We start from the raw sequence: 23,523 nt of genomic DNA on the forward strand, positions 1-23,523 counted from the left end.
AATTCACTTCTCTAATTTGATTACATGAAAATAGTCTATTTCTTTAAAAAAATTGTATGAAAGCATCTGCACTCAATGCATGCAATTTATTTAAAATATTTGAACTTCTCTACTGCCCATTTAACAGCAAAAATCTGTATTTCCTGTTGATAATGATCACAATTCTCCTAAATTTGTTTATTTATAATTTAAAAATTTGTCATTAATATCATGGCAACATATAAATAGTTTTAGAGGCGTGTCCATTTCAACACCTCTTGTTTCACCTAATCCTTTGTTGGGGTAGGTAGCTAAGTGGGCGAATTGTAGACACTTCTTATCATTGGTAAGCAAGGTGCCATGAGTCACAATGGGAAAACCCACAAGCATTTCTACATTTCAATCTCGTTTAAGTCATTATATTCATTCTATGACATAAAAATGACTTCCAAGCACGTGGTCGTGATCCCGAGGTCGATAAAGACTGCAAATCGTCTGAAGAATCGTCTATTTTCCTTTTCTGGGACAGGACAGGCAATGTTACTGTTTAAAATTCTGTTCGCTACGGCAAAAATTCAAGTTCAAATTCTTTTATTTATTTTATTCGTTTTCCATTTCTCTCACGTTTAGATGCATCACGTAACAGTCCGTGTCGCGTTGCATTTTCATGCAAAACTCCGACAGGAGCATCTCCACGACCTTCTCCGACCTTCTGTCACATTGTCAAGGTTTTCGCATGATGTTTGTTTTCCTGCTCAAAGTGTGTAAGCATGTTCGAAAGAAACTAAAAGAATTCCAAAATCACTCCTCAATTCATAATGTTTTAGAATATATGACATTTTTAAAGCAGAAGAGGTGCTTTTATGCAACAAAAGTGTGAAAATACAGATCCATTTAATTGGCCTATTTTTTTTTAATTATTATCTTTGTTTTTCAAGATTTTTCAATCAACTACATCCCCCAATTTCTGATATTGCTTAAATTATCACAAGGGCTTTAAAACTGAAATGTAGTTTCAAGAATGAGATTTTTTATCAATATTGTCACTTTACAATTTTCTCTTCCTGTTCTCCATTTGTTGAATTATATCTACGCAAACAATGAAATGTGGAAACCAATTTTCAGATTCCTTCAAAAGATTTTTTTTTAAATTGAATATTATTCAGTTAATATTCCATTAGAGTTGTATAGGTTCTCTAATTATCACTAGGATTAATTATTTATAACAAATTCTCTATAGTAGAAATAATAATTTAGCAAATAATAAAAATTAAAATACAAGGAGTTTCTGAAGAATTTAAATATTCCGGGATTCCGGTTTATATAAATATTTTCAGTTCTATATATATATATATATATATATATATATATATATATATATATATATATATATATATATATATATATATATATATATATATATATATATATATATATATATATATATATATATATATATATATATATATATACCAGAAAATAATTATCCATTTTTCTTTACAACAGCGCAATTGGGTTTATCCATTATCCGCGCATCTTATAAAAAAATGTTTATTTTAAAACTTCATCTAAAAAAAGTAAGCAAACATAGATGATGCCTATCACTACTACATTTATTGGAAAAGCAGCAATTTAACACCTTTCTTCCTCTTTTTAAGAAACTTTTTCGTTGTATAGATACAAATCTGTAATTGCTCTCTCTCTCTCTCTCTCTCTCTCTCTCTTATCTATCCTTCGAGAATAGGCTATTTCAGTTCCTGCTTAAAATTTTCTTAATCCCATTAGAGAAAAAGATAAACTGTATTAAAACCCGAAGCACAGGAAACAATAAGTGATCCGAAGCCGTTGGATACAAAATAATAGAGGTGGAATCTTCAAAGGTTTTGCGTAAGAGTTCAGAACTCTAACAGGAAGTTCAAATAATATTTCGAAACAAGGGGGTTTAGACCTAGTTTCTATTTCAGAAATTATAGAGTCGATTTTTTTTTTCCTTATTTAACATTTTAGAAGTAAAAATTATATCCTGGCAGCTAAGAAATGTAATACTTAAAGTCTCATTTCGTTTCTGGGAAGGTACAAGTTTCAAATTTAAGAGCTAAGAATGAATATGAACTGAGATCGAGCTACAACAGTCAATATTGTGCGTCTGTATGTCTTTGTGCATGTGTGAATATATACATATATTTATGTGTGTATGTGCATGTGTGTGTGTGTGTGTATATATATATACGTGTGTGCATATGTGTAATAGTTTCAATTTCTCCGCATTATCAAAATAATTACCTTCTAATTACTCTAACTCTAACTTTTGTATTGCGCGGGCTTTATTTACCCATGCTAAGCCTAACGCGAGCCTTAAAGTATTATAATTCTAAAAAATAAAAGGAAACCATTCAGAGGTCCTTTGGTTGTCTAGTGGTTTCAGAGGTTGTTTTGCTGTCTAGTGATTGATTTCTTTTTTTCCAGAATGCTAAGAGAAATAAGCAAGAAATTCCATCCTTGTAGCATTTTTTACAAAATTATCTTATATTTTAACCATTAAGAAAACATACGAAGAAATCCATTAAGAATCGTGGCATTAAAAAATAACGTAAGGGAACAAAGCACAATTAAAGCATTCAGTATGCATAATACAATTAAAGATTCGTTATTTCTTAAATCGTTTGAATTTTATGTTCATTTTATCAAATTTATTATCTTTTAATCTTTCAAATCTATGGATTTTTCTTTTAGTTCATTATTTTATCCAAATTTATGAATTAATTTAATTAAAGAATTAATCAACACTGTTGAAGTAAAAATAACAGAAACTAATGTGTGTAGTATCTTTATTCATTTTTCTAAAATATTCTGTTTTTTTGTTTTTTTTAATAATAAAGGAGCTATTTAACCTATAACTAAAAAATGATTAGATGTAATATTCATTATAGAAAAAAGTTTGTGAAAATATTATCTGAGAATGAAATAATATGTTAATTTGGTTTGAAATTCATTTAGTACCGTGTAGGCAAACTTGTACCCTACGCCAATTAGATCTTTATCAAATACCCAAACTTTAAATTTCTAAAATTTTCTCTTAGATTTTCTCAATCATATTTATTACTTATTATCAGTAAACTTCAATATAAAAAAAAACCTTTCAAAATGCTTAAAAAAATGTAGGGCAGGCTAGAGATATAAAATGTAATATGTATTCTTGTGTAATAAGTTTCACACAGAGAAGAGTTTTAAATTTTAACTTAATAAGTAATCGAATTTTTAATGTTTTCCATCAGAGCATATTATTGCACAAAAAACAGTTTTTCTCCTTTTTAAATTTAAAAAAATAAGCTTTTTAGTTATATTGATTTTGATTTCTTAATATCTGTTCAATTTTAATAAATTAAAAAATTATTTGTATACATATTTTGTAACTATGCTTTCAACTGTTTTGTTTATTTCTGGAATTAAAATCACTCACTTACGTTGTGGCAATATTAAATACATTTTTCTTGTGCACGTTAACGCCACTATATCATTAACAAGAAATTTAAAAATTTCTGTAGGACGAATTAGGCCTAAAACATTATGATGCTATATTGGACTACAGGCTCGAATGCTCTTAACGTTTTTTTGGGAGGGGGCCTTGGACAATAGCAATTTGTATATAATATCTGAAAAAATTAATCATGCTAGTTATGTGTATTGAATTATCTAAAACTATAAGTTTCAGCTTCTTTGTAGATGTAAAACTGATCAGCTGCCTCTTAAAATATACACTTTCAAATATACAAGAATTATTTAATAGAAATGAACTAATTGTAAACTTTACATGAATCGTTTTTCATTTAAGTATTTACAAACATCCTTACTGCTTCGAGACTGTGATATATTTGCAGTTTAAATAGCTCTGAGATATAGAAATATTTTCTCTTGTTTCAGAACATTCAATCCGACAGGCATCAATTAAAGCTCATACGAAAACTAAAGTATGACTCACGTTGCTTAATATTTTCACTCTGCTGTAAATCATGCAATTGCTACTTGCAACGGTAAGAAGTATTATTTTACTGATTGAAGTGTTTATATTTTTGTTTCATATTTTCTTCTCAAATATATGCTTAGTTTACATATTAGGTTTCTTGGTATTTTCATAAGTTTCTGATACTGCAGATTTCAGTTAATATCGTTTTTTATTCATATTAGAATCATTCGTCTTAATTGGTATTTTTTTAAGTGAGTGCGATCTAAATTACATTGATATGGCTTTCTTTGATTAATAATATATGCCATTAACCTTTATTTAAATCATTTATTAGTTTATTTTTTGAATTCATTACAAATTAATAGATATATAAAGAGTTACTGAAATATAGAAATCTTTTGTATTATTTTAAATTATTTAGTTATAAAGATATTGGTTAGACTAGTGCAAAATGGTTGACATTATTACATCTTTAATGAGCATAGTTATGACTGTTGTGATACGTTATAATGGTAATGATATGTTATATTGTTGTAAATGTAATGCGATTAATATTATCATTTGCTTTACATTAACAAAATCATCCGGTTTCCGAACAGACGTATTCAGCTGTACACAAAAATATTCATTTAATGTGATCAATAAATTCTTATAGTTATCAGTTTTGAAGTACAGAATTGATTGATCCTTCATTTTTAGCCAACTTGTAGACTTTCGTCTAATTTCTTGAAAGGAGTAGGGGGGGTCCTTTCATGGGATCAGCTTCTCATTCTTTTGTCAAGATTAAAGTAGTCTTAATTAGTTTAAAGTGACAGCTAAGCAGTCAAGTCTGGTTTGAAAACTTTTCGGCAGCTATAAACCAACGTTGCAATCTGCGATTAAGTTACGGAAATAAAATGGATAAAAAAAAACTCATTTTAGTGTTAAAAATAAAAAAGAAATTTTTAATAAGTGTGAACATTTATAAGAATCAGTCAACTCATTTCTGAAGCGCAGTTGACAATTTGACAATTTGTATTTGTAAAATTTTTTCGTAAGCAAGACATTGATGATTCCGAAGGGGACGAAACCAGTGAGGAAAATTCTCCAACGCATGCCGAAACGAATCATTTGTCATTTTGAAACGCAACATGCAGCATCGTTCAACAAATTTGAAAATGCAAAGCAAATATGAACAATTTATAAGTGAAATATTAAGAAATAGATGTATTGTTGATAAGCAATAATTAATTAATTCTTTTTAATTGACACTTTCTAAAAAGTATAATTATATGTATACATTATATTAAAATATAATATTATATTATAAATAGCCCTGTAATAAATGTTTATTTTTCCTTTATGTGATAAAAATATAGTTCATTTTACCCAATACTGTTATTTTTATCAATCGGTTAATGTTATGAAAATTCTTAAGTCCCGAGGTCATCACGTTAAACAGCAGCTATTGTATTACTATAATGCCACTTAAATTGAGCTCCCATGAAAGTGGCAAATAATTTGTAAATAATATATTAAAATACGATTTATGTATAATTTATAATCAGACTAGAATTCTAGAATTCCAATGCTGGGTTATGAAAAAAATCTGTTATTATTCATTCATTATTTTTCAAATAATCTTAATGTCAAATAAATCATCGCTTCCACCTTGAAATTCTTTCCCGCTGGAGATGAAGTCTTTTCAAACGTCTTCAATTTTAAGCTATTCATTAACTTTGAAAAATGTTTTAAGTTGTGAAATCCTATTAAAGGATGAGCTGCGCGAAGTTTATTTTTGTTGCTTGAAAGCTATTCAGGCATCCTGCAATTAAGTGGTTTTATTGAAAACAATTTAATTTATTCTCTTCTTTCTTCCATTCATCCATTTGTTCCGAAGTATGTGAATAATCAAATCTTTCATTAAATACAAGAAGCATAACTGCGCACAGTCAAACAATTGATTCTAAAGTACTTTTCCTGTCAGACGATTCTCTAAAATCTCAAGGATTTTTTGTGAGTTAAGGAAGAAATTATGACAGGAATCGCACTGCATCTTTTAAAGTATTCAGTTTCTAATGAACTTTTGACTTTTTAGATACTTTTTTCTTCCTTTTTAATAAGAAGCCTTTACATGTATCAACTTCATATAAGAAAACATCTTGATAAATGACGTTTTTATTTATAAAAGTGTTATTATTTATATTTTACACTAAGCTAATCTAATAAGCAAAAACTATAATTAAGCCTTTTTATTCAACTAAGACCTTTTAAAGCACAGTTCCTATAGCCATTCTTAATCAATTGCTTATCCTCTTCATAAGAATTCAATATCCAGAATTAAACATTATAACTAGATCAAATCAAATCGAAAGTAATCTCAAACGAATAGGTCCTATCCGAAATTTGTAAAAGTTACAAATTTCTTGAGCATTCTCAATCAAGAGGATTACACATTACGTTAAGATATATTTTGAAAGATCAGTGATCAACACTGTTTGAAATTATCAATAAATGTCACTTCACATGGTTCAGTTGTGATGAGTGTATTTTTCCCACTATCAAGTAAAAATTTACTGCCTGCATCCTGGCATAGGGGTAGCGCGTCTTCCCTGTGATCTGGGCGTCCCGGGTTCGAGTCCCGGTTTGGGCATGGTTGTTCTTCTGTTGTTCTATGTGTGAATGTGCCCTCCTGTGAAAAGGGGTTGTGCAAGCGAATGAATGATGCGTGAGTGGCAAAGTCGTACTCTTGGCCCTAGTTGGCGCTGCTATAAAAAATAAGAGACGTTCCCCCTCAGGCTTAAAATCGCTGTCTTCGTAACAGCGGGCTTGTCAGTGGCAAGTGCCATAAGAAACAAACAAACAAAACAAAAATTTAGTCACATACTGCACGGAAAAAAAAATGAAACAATTTTGTTCTTTCAAAACAAATAAACTTTCTAGAAAATCCTACTCTCTTTCATCGAATAATATTAGTTTAATTTTTAACAAGCCCTATTTTTTTAATATATTTATTTTATTCTTTTTTATGATATGAAATGTAGGAAATTTTGTTTTTCGGTGGATTTAAGTACCAATTTTTTTAATAGAAAGATATATTTTTATTTTATATATTTTATCTTTTTTGCGTATGTTAAATTAAAAATGGTAACATTTATCTATATAGTGTATGCTATGGCTCCAAGTTAGAAAAGCATTTTGATCAATTTTTCTTTATAAGCATTTATCTACTATTTTATCACAATATTCTGCGAAAGAAAAAACTTCTCTGTTTCTTTTCTTATTTTTCTGTCTTAAGCTGCTTTTTTTTTTCTTAGCACATTTTTTTTATATATATACGTAGTTAAAATGACGAATACGAGAAGGATTTCTCTTAAGACTCTGTTATTATTATTTTTATCACAAAGAGTTCATCTGCATTATGTTGCAGGTGATACAAACTTTTTCGTTACAGCCTTGACCTTAAGTAAATGGGAGAGAGAAAGTAAAAGGAATCACCCGAAATTTTGCTGGGAAAACCCGCGCCATTTTTCTTTTCTTTTGTTGACATTGCAACAAATCTTGCCAGCATAATCATTATAGTAGATTCGAGAAAATACCTTGGTTGCGTTATTTAAATCAAAATCTAGGATGATATGTCTTGGATATTAATGTTTTGAAGACAGTGCGGAAGCACTTTTCCTAGAAAAGCTTCCTAAACGTTACGTAAGACGAAATAATTTGCATGATATATAGTATTGTTATTTGAAAATAATAATATGTGTAAGATAATAAATAGAACCTTAAATTTCAAAAGTTTATTTTTACATATGATACCGTGATACTTAAATACATTCTTGGATTTTTTTTTTCAGATAATCAGAGTAAAAGAATTACAAATATGCAATTATAAGCACATTCTAAGTCAAAAATGCAGAAAAATATTAATGCTGAATACTATTTAAAGATATAAAACTAGACATTATTTTTTAAAATTTACCATATTTTTTTAAAAAAATATGCCCAATATCAAGCTTTTTTTATCTCTGAATCAGAATTATTTCCAGTTGTAGATGGACGAATATATATATATATATATTTTTTTAATATAATATCTAAAATTCTAATTATGATTTTATGAAGATTTTTCATAAAATCATAATTAGTTAAAAAAAATTGTATGTTTTGAGTTGCTGCTATTTGAAAATATTGATATTTTAATGATCAACGATTTTTTAAACTGTTTACTTTTGTTAAAAATTAAGAAATAATTTTGAAATATTTCAAATACTTTTTTAACGAAACAGTCGCAAATAAAATTTTGATATTGGAAGATTATTATAAAACTGATATTAATTTATGAAATGAAATAAATCTGTTAAATAAATGATGAATTTAAATTATCATTATTATAAATTTAAAATAATCTTTACTGTAAAATTTTAAGTGTAACATTTGAAGTTTGACTAAAGTCATAAATTTTTAAATCGTTTTGACGTTTCAGAATTTTCCTAAATAAGTCATTTCTAACAGCGAAATTATCTACTTGATTTATTATATTAAAATTCTTATATTATTTTAATTCTTCGGAGAGACCACTTTTCTTATCTTAATGACTGCAATTCTTAATTCAAAATCATATCTGACAAAACTTTCAGATTTACTTTTCATTGCCAGATATTTTAGGATTTTTGTATCGTATTCTTCTAGACTCTTGTCCGCATTCTTCTTTCCATAACAAAAAAATTACAAAATCTAAATGTATATAATTTCGAATAAGCAAGCGAAGTACTAAAGAAGCTATTTATACCAAAACTGGTTATGTGATTTATTAAAAACTGGCCGATAACATGAACTGAAAACTTGATGAACTTGTTCGGGAGGATAATATTCTCATGTTTTTTATTCTTAAAAAAATCACCTATTTAAGTAATTATCATGAAATTCTCCTGACTCTGTTCTTCTATATTTATATGAGTAAAATTTGAAACACTTGCAGTATTAGAAACACAAACAAAAATTATAGTTACCGCATATCAATCGAGCTTTTGAATACATATGTGGTTTAATTGTCATAATATTTTATCAAGATATTCCATGTCCTTCATATATTCTTTTATGTCAAAATTCGAAGAAATTTTATTAAATATTGCGCAATTTCGTAGTTTACAAATTATCACCGATTTTCTCTTTTTTTACATATATATGTATTTTATGAGAATTAAATCACATAGTCTTCAAATGCTAGTTAGATATATGATAACTGTAACTTTTATTTGTGTTTGCAATATTCCATGTCCTTCATATATTCTTTTATGTCAAAATTCGAAGAAATTTTATTAAATATTGCGCAATTTCGTAGTTTACAAATTATCACCGATTTTCTCTTTTTTTACATATATATGTATTTTATGAGAATTAAATCACATAGTCTTCAAATGCTAGTTAGATATATGATAACTGTAACTTTTATTTGTGTTTGCAATATTCCATGTCCTTCATATATTCTTTTATGTCAAAATTCGAAGAAATTTTATTAAATATTGCGCAATTTCGTAGTTTACAAATTATCACCGATTTTCTCTTTTTTTACATATATATGTATTTTATGAGAATTAAATCACATAGTCTTCAAATGCTAGTTAGATATATGATAACTGTAACTTTTATTTGTGTTTGCAATATTCCATGTCCTTCATATATTCTTTTATGTCAAAATTCGAAGAAATTTTATTAAATATTGCGCAATTTCGTAGTTTACAAATTATCACCGATTTTCTCTTTTTTTACATATATATGTATTTTATGACAATTAAATCACATAGTCTTCAAATGCTAGTTAGATATATGATAACTGTAACTTTTATTTGTGTTTGCAATATTGCAAGTGCTTCATGAATATAGAAGCACAGAAGAGGATCACATGTAAAATTCATCTATAAAATTGTGTTTTGTTTAACGAAGGTAATATGCGGAGTTTTGCCTTGATACATAATTTTCTAGACAAATCTGGCATGAATTTGAAAAATACGTTAAATTGGAATGTGGAATGAAAATATCATAAAATGCGTATTAAAATTGCTAAAATACTAAAGACGAAAATTTTCTTATTTTATATGGATATAGGACTAACTATTTAAATTAATCGGCACTGAACTATCACTAAAACCTTTCTTATACTTTAAATTACTTTTGAAAAAATTTTTGAAAATTTAATCGGTTATTAATATTTTTATAGCAACTATTCAAATTGTGAATTTTTACTTATATTTATAAAGATTATTAATAAGTAAACTCATAATTAAAGAAATAGATATATTCGATACAGAATGTTTTTACTACAAAATAAATAGAAAGACTCTAATACAAATATTATATATAGTAATTTCTTTCGTGGTGATACTTTATATTACCAACACAACTCCAAAATATCATAGGAAATTGCCTCAATATTTAAGATGACAAATGTTTTTTTTAAAAATAACTAAACATTTCAATTTTTTTTTTTTTAATCCGGCATGGTTTGTTGAAACAGGAAAAAAATACATTTATTTATTTATTAATAGAATTATTATTATATTAATAATAATTGTATTTTTTTTTTTTTATTTTTTGCTTTAAGAATGATGACGCTACAGATGAGTTCATTTACTTGTTTCTTTTTTGAACAAAAGGCATTTGCTATCATGCAGAATGATGAAAAATACAATACTGGCATGTAAATAAATGTGTAGAATGATATTTTGACTTCAGATGATTGGTGAATGCTCATCATTTACGGTATAAGAAAAGCTAGAATGATAGAAGGTCTAATTTCACGGGGAGTAGACATTCCAAGTTTGATGGATCGGAATGATAGCTGACATTCATTTCTGAGAATGCGGATCCTATAGAACATTGCTCTATGAAATTACTAGTTATGGTATTTTCAGTCTTCGGCTTACAGGATTTGCATTTACAGATATTCTTCTCCTAAGTCACGAACAAGGTCCTAAATTAATTATTATATATTGTGTGTCAAGAGGTCTTGAAGTTAATAAGTGAAATCATGTGATATATCACTGTTAAAATATGACAAAAATTAAATTTGCAACAAGGATCTCACGTTTCGGTGATGTCGAAAAAAGAGCACATTTTTTCAAATGTGTTTCGAAGGTGTCGTGATTTTGTATGATGAATATTACACAAGTAAAAATGACTTATTCGCCTTAGGGGGAAATTTACGAGCCACTCACAGGTTGTTAAATACCTAATTTTAGTTTACTTTCGTCGGCAGAGTAATATCCCTTCGGTCATTGCAGAGCAGTTCACTTGAAGGTGACTCAAATCACAGTATTTTAAAGGAATGACTGTTATGAAATAACAATCAATAAAGGCTTATTTTTCGCTGTTTCATTAAAATTCATTTAATCGTAACTAATCTTCATATTCATTACCATCTCTATTGTTCATTTTTTGAAAATATATTTCATGTTTTTAAAACATTGTATTCATTTTGCTGAATTGTGAGGAAGAAGCATCTTTGCAGATCCATCAAATTACGAGTGCGCTTGTCCGAAAGAATGTATGATCTTCAGTTTCTTTTACTTGATGGTAGAAAGAAAATTATTTTTTTATCACAGAATATATTTGGAAAAAGAAAATTAAATATAAAAAATATTTAGAATGTTCTTATTTTTTATTGGGGCATAAAGAAACCAAAATATAAAATGCAACTTTATATTTTGGTAATATAATGTTCAATTTATAAATTTTATCATTACTTAATTATATTTGTAGTGTTCTTCTATCGTAAGAACATCTCATCTCTCTCTCTTTTCCAATTAGAATTCAGTTCCAATTGATCCCAAACTTTCAACAGAACTGATTTGATATATTTCTCAGTCCATCAATCCATAGCATATGAAATCTGTCTTAAGCTGGTAGAATCAAATGAGCTAATTCCTTCTCCAAATTACCACCGACCCAATGAGGATGTTTAGAAAAGTAGTTCGGTAATGTATGGAAATCCATCTTTCGCTCGATAAAACTTTTTTTCATCCAAATAAACTATCTCTTCGTTTTTGAATGCTTCGTTAACTTTTTCGTCTTTTAATTTTCTGCATTTTCGGCCAACTCTTTGAACCTTCTTATGTAGAATCTTATTGTCATTTATATCCTTTTGTATTTTTTATATTTCATATTTCCATTGCTCGAAAGTACTTTGAATTCTGTTCTTTTATATGCCCTTAATCCTAGTTTTACCTTTATTTTCTGTTCTAACAAATTTTTATTCATTGCAAGCCTGAAAAATTCAAATTTTGCTGCTTTTGATAATTCTGATTTTAATCCATTGTTGTTATTTTCGTAAGAAGTATTTTACTTGTAATAAATAGCATTCATATGTTTGTGTCTTTCACACGACGTCTGAATTCAGAAAACTGATACCCTCAATAATCTTAACAAACATGAATTTGCCCTTTTTTAAAACTTGAGATAAGAATATCTTAAGATAAATATGTGCATGCTTTATGCAACATTCATATTATAATTTAACTGTTCACATCTATATCTGTCCATAATTTCAAACATTGGTATAAATTTTATAATTAATTGCAGCATGCTGAATTAAGTAATGGAGAAAGTAAAAAAAGACGTGATAATATTTACTTAGCTAAAAACACAAAATCATGAATCATTTACTTTTACACGTTATTAAGGGTTTCATTTGAATGCAAAAGCAATTATGAAGCAAATCACATCGTTTATTTTAATATGAATGCTTTTTAAAAATTTATTGCATTGAATATTTTCTAAGGAAACTTAATCATTTTTATTAACATTGTATTGTTTCTATCACTACTTCAAGAAGCCTTCCATCGACACAAAAATACTTAATTATACCCAAAGGAGATATAAAAAAGTTAATTCTTATAGCTAAGTTTTTGGTTTTAGAAAAATATTTCCTAAATGTGTGAAATTCAAAACTACTTCATAAAAAACATCTCTACATTTTCAATAGTTCTATTACAAACTGCTCTTTAAAAAACCGCAATTCAAAAAGGAATTATTATTTGAAATCAAAACGAAAACAATTCTTCCATTCCAACATCTTTTTTTCACCAAAAACTTGAAGTAGAGTCTAAAGAAATCATAAAAAAGTGATAAAATACCTTCAACACCTTGGTAACAATAAAAGCTGTATAACACCTCAGGGTAACACATTGCATTTATGACATCATTATGGTACTTCTATTGTTCTCTTTCCTTGGTTTTCAATGGTGAATATGTTACGGATGAACAAAGCTTCATGAAGACTAACCAAAATCAAATGATTCTAAACAAAATTCCTGAAAAGTATTTTACCTTTCTATCCTTTTATAAAAATTGAAGGTTGAGAAACCTTTAAAAACGGAATGTTCTGAAACATTTCTGTGGCTAAATAGAAAGGAATGCCAAAATTGTTGTCTACTTTTATTAGATATATAGATTATAATTATATATAGCCTAATTGTAATTTAATGCAACATGGTCATTTTAATATAGTGAAAGCAAACTAATGCTTGATAAATAAATTGATAGTCCCATTTTTGATTCTTTGTTTAAACTTAAAAGAGTATGACTTGGAAATATTCTAATTTTCCTTGAAGCACATAAACCTGGGGACGTTCCAATTTTCTATAAACCTACCCAGAATATCATTATTACTTATTTATTTGTATGCAAATAATTTATATTAGAAAATTACAAATAAACTCCTAGTCATTATTGTTATTTTAAAAAATTGACGATTTTTTTCCTATTATTTTTGAATAAATTTTTCTTGCCAAATTTTACACTCAGAGAATATAAAGAATTTATTGCAATCTTTGAACATTTTAAAACTTCGTTCTTGTGCAAAACTTTTTAATATAATAATACTTTTACGGGCGATTAATTTTAAATTTAATAATAATCTAACTCTTAGTGTACATAGAACTAACACTTTTTATGGACGACAAAGTGGAAAAAAATGTTTATGTTCTTGGTTAGAAAGAAATATTGGATAATTTTGAAATGGAAACTTTAAGAAATATTTTAATTTTTTTAATTAGAATGAAGATTTTATTAACAAATCAATATGTTACATCTTTGGTTTTCCTTTTTTAGCCTTTTGTCTAAATATTTGTTGGGGTTTTTTTTCTTAATATTTTTCTGTATTTGCTTACATTATTTTTGTGTTCTTTTAACTATTTGTTATTATTCTTCCAATAATTGAAGCAGAATTTTTAATTAAAATAAGGTTTCAAAGGTAATTAATTCATGATCTAATGATTTGTATACCACGGTTATTCTTTTATACCCAAGCTCTGCAATAAATGCTGTAGATTTTTCATTCAAAAATACCGAACTTGCTTTAACGATTGAAAGCCTACTGTAATAAACAACGTCTCTGTATCCTGGGGTCTTGCTGGATTAATGGTCTCTCAATAGACTATCGATTTCTAGATCCAGAAGTCTTAATCCTCAATTATCATTAACATATATATTACAGTTGTGCTTTGAATCTATCTTTGAAAATAGCATGTCCTATTGTCAGTGAGGTGTAAAAGTTTGGAGAGTGTGCTTGACTCCTGTGAAGAAATAAGATTCGACAAATACGCTCTCATGTATCTTCAAAACAGACATAAAATAACCTCATCAAATTATATCTATTGGTATCTATATATTCATTATATTCACTATTCCCTGATAGAAAATGAATTTTAATTAAATTCATTAATGCAAAACTGCTTTATATATATATATATACTAGCCGCCTTTGGTGACCAGCCGGTTCGCCAATCTTAATGCTCGATTAAATTTTAATAATTAAATATTTTAGGCAATTCCAACTTTAATACATTCTTCATCAAAATATTTTAAAACTTCACATTTTGATAGTCATATAGTTCACTCATAATGTTATAAAGGCCTTCAGTCATAACGTAACATGTATCTCTCTAATTTTCTGTTAGCTCCCGTAGAATTTATGTTTTAAATTAAAGTGGAAATGATTAATCTGCAATTAATATAATAATATTTTTTACTGAAACAAAATATTTTTTTATAATATGATTACTGAAAACAGAGTCACTGAGAATTTAAACCTTATGGGCATTAAAGAATATCTTTCTTAATTTATGTAATATCTCAAGAATTTGTCAACAAAATTTTCTCAGATTCACCATGAGCAGATCGATTCATTAACAATGTTTAGTTTTGTTGTTGTTTATAATGGCACTTGCCATGCACAAGCTCGCTGACGAAGTCAGCGATTTTAAGCCAAGGGAGCGTCTCTTGTTTTTAGTAGCGCCAACTAGGGCCAAGAGTACGTCTTAGCTACTCACACATCTTATTCGCTTGCACAACCCCTTTTTACAGGGGGGCACACTCACACATCTCACAGATAGAACGGAGGAAGAACAACCATGCCCGTACCGCGACTCGAACCCAGGACGCCCAAAACACGAGGAAGACGCGCTACCCCTATGCCAGGACGCCGGCATGTTTAGTTTTAAATGCATCAAACACTAAGAAAATAAACAGAATCGTTTAAAATAATCGGTCGAAAACAGGTTTTTAAAAAAACTTCTTAAAAAACGATGTACTTAAACCCATAAGCACATACAAAAAATATATATAACTATCATAAATACAATTTAATTACAAAATCATACAATTAACCTAAAAATTATTTAAATCAAGTGCGCATCCGTTGAAAATAGTTTTCAACAATCAGAACACCATGCACATGCGTGAATTTTCAACGCCAGTTAAGGTAACGCAAATGCGTGAATTTTTCTACGCCAGTTGGGGTAACGCTATGCAGATTAGACATTTTTAATTTCCTTTATTCTGTTTTATTTTAATTCAAAAGTACTTCAGAATGAATCTGAAAGATCGATTAATTAACAATGTTTAAATTTAAATGCATCAAACCTTAAGAAAATAAACAGAATCCTTTGAAATAATCTGCCGAAAATTTCTTAAGCCTATCCTCTTTAGCGTGGGAAAAAAACTGAAGCCTTACTCATTTGGCGATGGGGAAATGAAAAGATTTTTTTGGCGGGAAAGTGAGTTTTTAATTAATAATTAAAATTCTAATTAAAAATTCAAAAAAAGGGACCCCAGGTGCACATTTTCGGCCTCCAAGGTATACATGTACCAAATTCGGTAACTGTAGGTCGAACGGTCTGGAATGTAGAGCTCCAACACACACACAGATTGAGCTTTATTATAAGTATAGATAGATATCTTAATTTCATACCAATAAATGTTACTGCAGTTAAATTGTTTTTTAATTACGCAGAATAAGCAGCATGTAGTAAAATTAAGAGAAAATATTCAGCATTTCAGTGCAAATAATGTATTATTTTATATTGCAAGTGTATAGAGATGAAGAAGAAAATTCCCAATTTATTTAAAAAGAAATGAAATTTGGAAGATAATAACTGTAAATCTTTCATACATATTTTCTAAATATTACCCAGAACACTACTAAACGTAATAAGTAAGTGTTTATGAGTCTAATGTAGTTTATTCTGGCAAGAATTTCTGTGACAGTCATGAAATATTTTAGTTTGGAATATGTTGTAAAATAACTTTTTAAAAAGATTCTGTAAATTCCTTTTATTGATTTGTTATTTACTTAATCTTATTATAAAAATAGGGGTAGGAAATTCTCAAAAGTAAAGAAAGATTAAGGAATCTTCCTTCATTGATATTTGAATATTTAATCCTATTTTAGCACAATCTCTTTGAGCATTTCACTATCTCCTTCTCGTAGTTGTGGTTGTTTCACTATCTCATTCTTATAGTTATTAATGTATTATTTCTTTCTCTTAGTAAATTAAATTCTATAATTCTCTTTTACAGAGATTATTTCTACATTTAATCTCATTTCTAAATTTCCTCCATTTAAATCCATATGACAAAAAAGCATAGCTTCCGCGCTTACAAAAGGCAATTTATCTCAATTATTAAAAAATGTATATAGGAAATGCTGAATTTGCTTTGGTATTTTAAATAGCATTAAAAATCAAACCAAAAATTAATAAAACAAAATCTCTTAAATTACTAAGAAATAATAGGATTGGTTTACTTCAAAAAATATTTTGCGGTATTTTTTTTGGACACATTGGATTGATTAAAAAAAGTGCTCCTAATTTTTACTTTAGGCAATCATTGCTCTAAACGACATTCCATCAGGACTGCATTCACCGAGGTAACTTTTTGCATCATTTTTCTCTCTACATCGATATTCACCTGCAACAATGAAATAAACAACATTAGCATTGTGTGACCTTGCAACATTTTTCTCCATTAATTTTTGTGTTGCAACAAAACTAGGTGATTCGAGATTCATTAAGAGAAATGTGATATGAATATGGAAAAGTGATAGGAACGTGTTTATTGGTGTCACATCAGGAATGACTCAATGCATTCTATAATCTGATCAAGAATATTTTGAAGATAAGATACGAATGATTTTATTCAGAATCTGGGTTTTTCTTTTCTGGATTATATATATTTACTGTTTTATAATGGATGTAAGAAATTGTAATTTTATCTTAAGATTGTTTATTCAAAAAATTTCAATTGATATCATAACTACATACACGCATGTTTAAACAAATATCAAATTAAAAATATATTTTATTCCATATACTAAAATTATAAAGAAGCCTCATGCAATAATAAATAAAGCTAAGTATCATGTTTTCTTTAAACAAGCAATTTAAAGAAAATGTAAAAATAATATTAAAGGCGAAAATTTTATTATCGTTTTATAATAAAATAATTAAAATAATTGTTGTCTTTTAAGATCAACCTTTTATCTTATAAGCCATGATATTTTCCAGCTGTGCATAGCGTAGCAAAGAGAATAAAAATTTGTTCTATTTTGTCATTAGTATGAAATTAGAAATTGAAATAGTAAATTTATTTCAGTTTTTAAAATTATAATTTTTAAGTGATTCATAGGAATGATATATGCTGTTAAAATGAGTTTGTATTTTGTGTCGAAAATTATATAATAAGCGAAGGAATTATTTAAATGAAATTTGATTATGGACTATTTTATTATACCCTTCATATCATTCAATAAAAACTCGGTGAAGGAAATAAGTTCTTTACTTTCTCAATACTTAAAATGTGAATTATATCATAGAACTTTTATTGGGCTTTTAATTTCTAAAACTTAAAAAATTAGTAAGTTTAAAATTTCTTAATTTAAACTTCTTCTTAAACTTAAAAAAAAATTTTATTGAGAAATCAGTATTAATGTAATTACTATATTTTTCTATAATCTTAAAATAGCAAATTAACACCAGAAAAATGCTTTATTTATTGAAGTAAAGTATTTTTTATCTGAAAAATAAATTCAATGTATTGAAATAGAATATTATGTAAGCCAGTTAACTTGCACAAAATCAATTTTTATACGGTTTCTTGTAGGTTTTGAATAATAAATATTATTCAAGAAATAACCCACGAATATTCAGATACAGATGAGTTTCCTTTTACAGTGTTTGAGTAATTCAATCAGCAGGAAAAAAATCAAGGTCGCGCTTTAAAATTTGATGTGCAGATGTTATGATGCAAAGATTTACTTCTTAATAAAGAGAAGAAAAAAACAAAAATGAATTACTGCTGATTAAATACCATTATAGAAATAACAGTTCAAATTCAAAATTTGAAAATAAAATAAATAATGTATACATATGCCTTCATATAAGTCAATATAAATTTATGATATAGTGCAATTAAAAAAAGGTTAAGATTAGGCATTGTAGTTATTTAGATTATAAATGTTCTTGATATTAATAATTTTAAATCAAATTTTTAATTCATCCTCAATGATCATTTTATTGTCTTCTTTTTGTCCATCCTTGTAGTATTTTTTTTTAAAAAAATAGAAAATTTATAAAACTAATTTAATTTTCCTCGGAAAAGTAATTCGAATATCTTATACATATTAAAAGAAAGTTTATTGTTTTCGATTCCAAGAGAATACAAAAACAATAAAACCTACACATTTGTATTGTTTAGATGGATGATATATAGGAGGTCGTTTCACGTTCTTAGAGAAATTTCCTCTTCACACAGGGGCAAAAAATAACGCTAATATTAAAGAATTTTACTTTTATTTCAAATAAATAAAGGTCTGGATTTTTTTCTTCTTTTGAAAGATAACAAACATTCTTTTTTATAAGGCCATTCTGTTTCAAAAGTTTTCTGTATTAAAATGATTACGTAAATAATATTTTTCAACTCGACCCATACTTTATACTTTATGAAACTTTTACTTTATATACTTTATTACTTAATATACTTTATGTAAACACTCTAATAAGGTAACAAGAAAAATAAAATGCTTACTACAAATCTTCAGCATTTATTTTTTTTCAGATGTAAATTTTAAAAAAATAACTATGTTAGAAAAACACATTATTTTTAGAAAATGTGAAATTCTTATTAATTCTATCTAGAAAGTAACCGAAAAAATATCAGTAATGCATATTTAAGATTTTCTAAATAAAAATCACGATACATTTTCTGTCTTCTCCCTGCTTTCTCAGTTAAATGAAATAATCCTTTGATCTATACAGAAATAATCTAGGATTTTTTTAGATATCATTTCAAATAAAAGTAATAAATGAGTGGTACTCGAAATAATCGACAGCAGAAAAAAATGTTACAGCGTCAATAAAATTGTCTGACATTTTAAATGAACGGCATTTAAAAATTAAAACAAAGATACCACTGAAAATCATTGCAAAACGCATATTTCAACAATGCTGAAGTCTGAAATTTTTATATTTGGGAAAGGGAATTGCAATACAATGCATTAAGAATTTTCTATAAAAAAGAGAAGTGATTGGATAGGTTATAAATATTGCGTATCGTGCAAAATTAAAATCTTGTATCTTTCAAGAACTCGTATCATATCAAAAAATATATGGTGAACTAGTAAAATATAGAGGGTAACTAGATTTCACTGCAATATTAAATGAATATACAAATCGTATAGAGTTATTACTAATCATATAAATACGTTTACTGTTTCTGCAGCGCCGCTTAACTTCCAAAAACGTTAATATTTAGCGAGTCTATGTTCATAATCATTCATTTTATCCATGATACAAGTAGCCCTAAAACCATAATATAAGTAGGAAAAATTGTATGAGACCTCGGTGAGATTTATAAAAATCTTTCTCATATCCTCTTTTTGGACATGGGAAATGTGTGTGCAATATTTTTCAGTTATTTGATCTTGTAAAATGAAAAGTGAACAGCTAATCACCAATAATTTACCTACAGAAATTCAATGTCTCTCATATAATTTCCATTTTTGGTCTTTTTTAAGAAAAGTTGCCCGAAAAAGTTTGATTTTCCACTCAGTTAAGAATAATGCGTCAAGGAACAACTATTAACACATACTGGGAAAAATTATAGATAATGGCAATTTTTTATTTATTTGAATGCTAAGGATTATATTCACTTAAGCAATTAAAAATATTTCTGTTTTCAATTAAAATATATCCCTTTAATGCTAATAATTACAAAAATTAATTATTTTAATAATTTAATTTTAATAATTTATTAATTTTAATAAAAAAATACATTGAATGGCAAAAATCCAAATGCTGATGTTTGAGTTATAAAAATGAAATGAAATGAATTAATTTTTTTAAAGATTGTTTAGAAATCTGCGTCCGATTTATACAAACGTTATATATGTCTTTCACTTTGAATAATTTGTCGATTGATTATTAAAATTTAGATATCATTATTAAAGTATGATGAATAAAGCTAGTTCTCTAATTTATTTTTTCAGCTATAAAATCAATTTGGAATCAAATATACTGAATAAAATTCACAATCCTTGGGGGGGGGGGACTCTTTCACATGAAACATCACTTTAAGTATAGCTCGTATTCGAAGATCTTTCATAAATCTGTTAAATTCCAAACCATTGCAACTAGGCATGGATGCAATTGCTCACTGTGTTGAAACACGTTAACATTTTTGAAAGCTCTGAGCTATCTGATTTTGCGGTAAATCACCAAGATTTATTTGTGTCAAGTTCGCTTAACTTTCGATGAAATATCTACGTGATATCATTAGACTGTCCCACAGGAAGAAAAAAAAAAGTTAAATATTAATCACTCCTCACACATCCACGTTTTCCAACAAACGGAAGATTCTTTTGTCTTTTTTTTTCTGCTATACATTGCTGATTGGCGTTGGAAATTCCCCCAGTTATTCCCTGCAAGGAACCAGGAAAGGGGGGCAAAAAACAACTTAGACTTTTTTCTTTTCACAATACCTGCGCTCCTCCAGCCACATTTGATAAGCATCCGTTTGGCCCTGACGCAAAACTCGTGACGTCATGTTCACGACCAAATTTTTTCCCCCAGCTTGCAGTTCGACAGCAGGCTATATAAAACCTGATGGCCGGTCGTCCGTTTTCACTTTCTGTGGTCTTTTTAAAGTGTTACGTTGCGTGTGTTGGTTTTGGTTGGCAAAAAGGACCGGGTGAACACTTAAGTGGGTTGCAGATTGTGACGTGCGAGGGCAAACCGGCCTATCAAAAGTGAGAGGTGCCAGCCAGTCGGACGGGTCACGTCGTGAAAAGAGAGAATATACTTTTTACAGAAGCTGAAGAGTACATTTGGTTTCTCTTCTCGTGCTAAGTGAGAGTGGAACTTCCGCTCAGAAAATTGGTGGGGAACTCCTCGGACGGACCGCATAATCGAACTGCTGGGAAAGGTAAGATCGGACTCTCCAGCATCTTATCGTCTCGGCTGTCGCTTTTATCTTACGCTCCAATGCTTGAAAAGAAATAATTTGTAAATTTTTAAAACATTCGGTGTTATTTATCATTTCGCTCTAAATTGAATTACTGGATTAGCATTTGAATTTTCTCATAAAATTAATGGCTTCAATTCGAATACATATCACTCTCAATCTCTTCAGGTTTCTATAAAGGCGTCCAAATAAAATGAGAATTTCTTTTCCTCTAATTTATCAATAAGTTGATAACAGTTTTAATGTATTAGAAAAGTTAATGTTTAAGGCATGCTGTATTTGAATTAAATGAAGAGTGAATGGAGACATTCTGAATTATGTTAGCTTAGTTCGCATATATCAATAATAGACATTTAAAAAAAAAGAAAATTTTGAGTTTTACAATCAGTATTTATATTCCTGTCACCTATCCAATGGTCCCTCATAATATATATATATATATATAAATAATATGTTATTGAATTTGAACACATTTTGGCATTAAAAAAAATTCCATTTCCTTTGAATTCATCTTGCAATAAATAGCAAAATAATTAGCAAATTTTAATTTAACGTTAAAATGTAAATGTAAATATTACTTTTTACAAACTGCTTGTCTAAAGTGGTAGTAAAATAACAAACACTTTTAAAAGGTAAGGAAAAGAAAATTTCGCCATACGGTCATAACTTTATGGACATTGATATCAGTCAGTATCTATTGAAATTACTTACTTTGGCCTAAAGAAATATTTTTGGAAAGGTTTTACCTACTTATCTGAATACCAAAATAACGGCATTGAAAACTTAAACAACATTCTGTATGTACTGTTATTCTAATTGATTATGAAATATATGTAAATGAAGTGCCTATAATTTTTATAGAAATTTATATATATATTTTGACAAATTTATGCTTCTTTTTTGTGTCTATTTGCAGGTGCCAATTATTTAAAATGTTTCATTTTACATCATATGTTATATGTATAATTATACAAAAATAGAAACAGTTTTTAATTATATGTTTGATTTGAAAATATTAAAAGATTTTATACCATGTTATATTAAACCTTTTGCCAATAGGTTGCTAAGGTAAATTATTTTAGATTACTTATTTTGGAAATCAAAATTAGATGTTTTTTTAAGTATAATGTATTTAAAAAATAATTTGAGTTGAGATTATTGTTTCTGGAAATTGTATCCAATTGTATGAAATTTAAAAATTGTTAAAAGTGATGCAGTGAACACTACTAAAATAATAATTTCTATCAGAGTTAATTTTCTTTTTATTATTTGTAATAAATAAATTGAATTTCTTCAAATTCTTTCTGACCAAAAAAAAGCACGGAATAGCTAAACCTAAAATAACAGACAAAATTAATAGATAAAATAATTAACAAGTTTAAACTATAAATAGGATTGTATATGATTAGCCGCTTTATTTAATTCAGATAAGTTCTCAGCTCTTATTTATTTCATTAGCTAAAATTCTAACAAAGAACAATTTAAATGCGCCTATTTCCTGATTGCCACAGACATATCAATAAAATTGACTTCATATGTATTCATTAGAACGATGAGTAGACTCATTTTGCCTTAGTCACCTTTTATAAACACTCTTGATTAATATCCACTTTCCGTATCTTAAGATTAATAATACGGCCTACGGGGTAATAGCAACGAAATTAAACACACACAAGCTTTCAGAAAAAAAATAAACGCTCAAAGAAGTGCAAAAAAGTTATTAATCGGGTTTCATCTTCGCTCTTCTTTGACGAGAAAAAAAAATTCTTCCCAAATTGCCTTTCACATTTCAACCTTGCGGTGTGCCT

At 27.7% G+C, this 23,523-nt stretch overlaps 1 protein-coding gene across 1 annotated transcript in view; it reads left to right on the plus strand.

Annotated features, from left to right (window-relative positions):
- Positions 1 to 21,369: 21,369 nt before the first annotated feature.
- Positions 21,370 to 23,523, plus strand: part of LOC129968259 (uncharacterized) — a 40,038-nt gene continuing 37,884 nt past the window's right edge. The window contains exon 1 of the mRNA XM_056082116.1: positions 21,370 to 21,676. The gene's annotated coding sequence lies outside the window, so the exon portion shown is untranslated. The remainder of the gene's footprint in view (positions 21,677 to 23,523) is intronic.

Source organism: Argiope bruennichi, chromosome 1, assembly GCF_947563725.1.
Source record: "Argiope bruennichi chromosome 1, qqArgBrue1.1, whole genome shotgun sequence".
NCBI classification, from domain to species: Eukaryota; Metazoa; Arthropoda; class Arachnida; order Araneae; family Araneidae; genus Argiope; species Argiope bruennichi.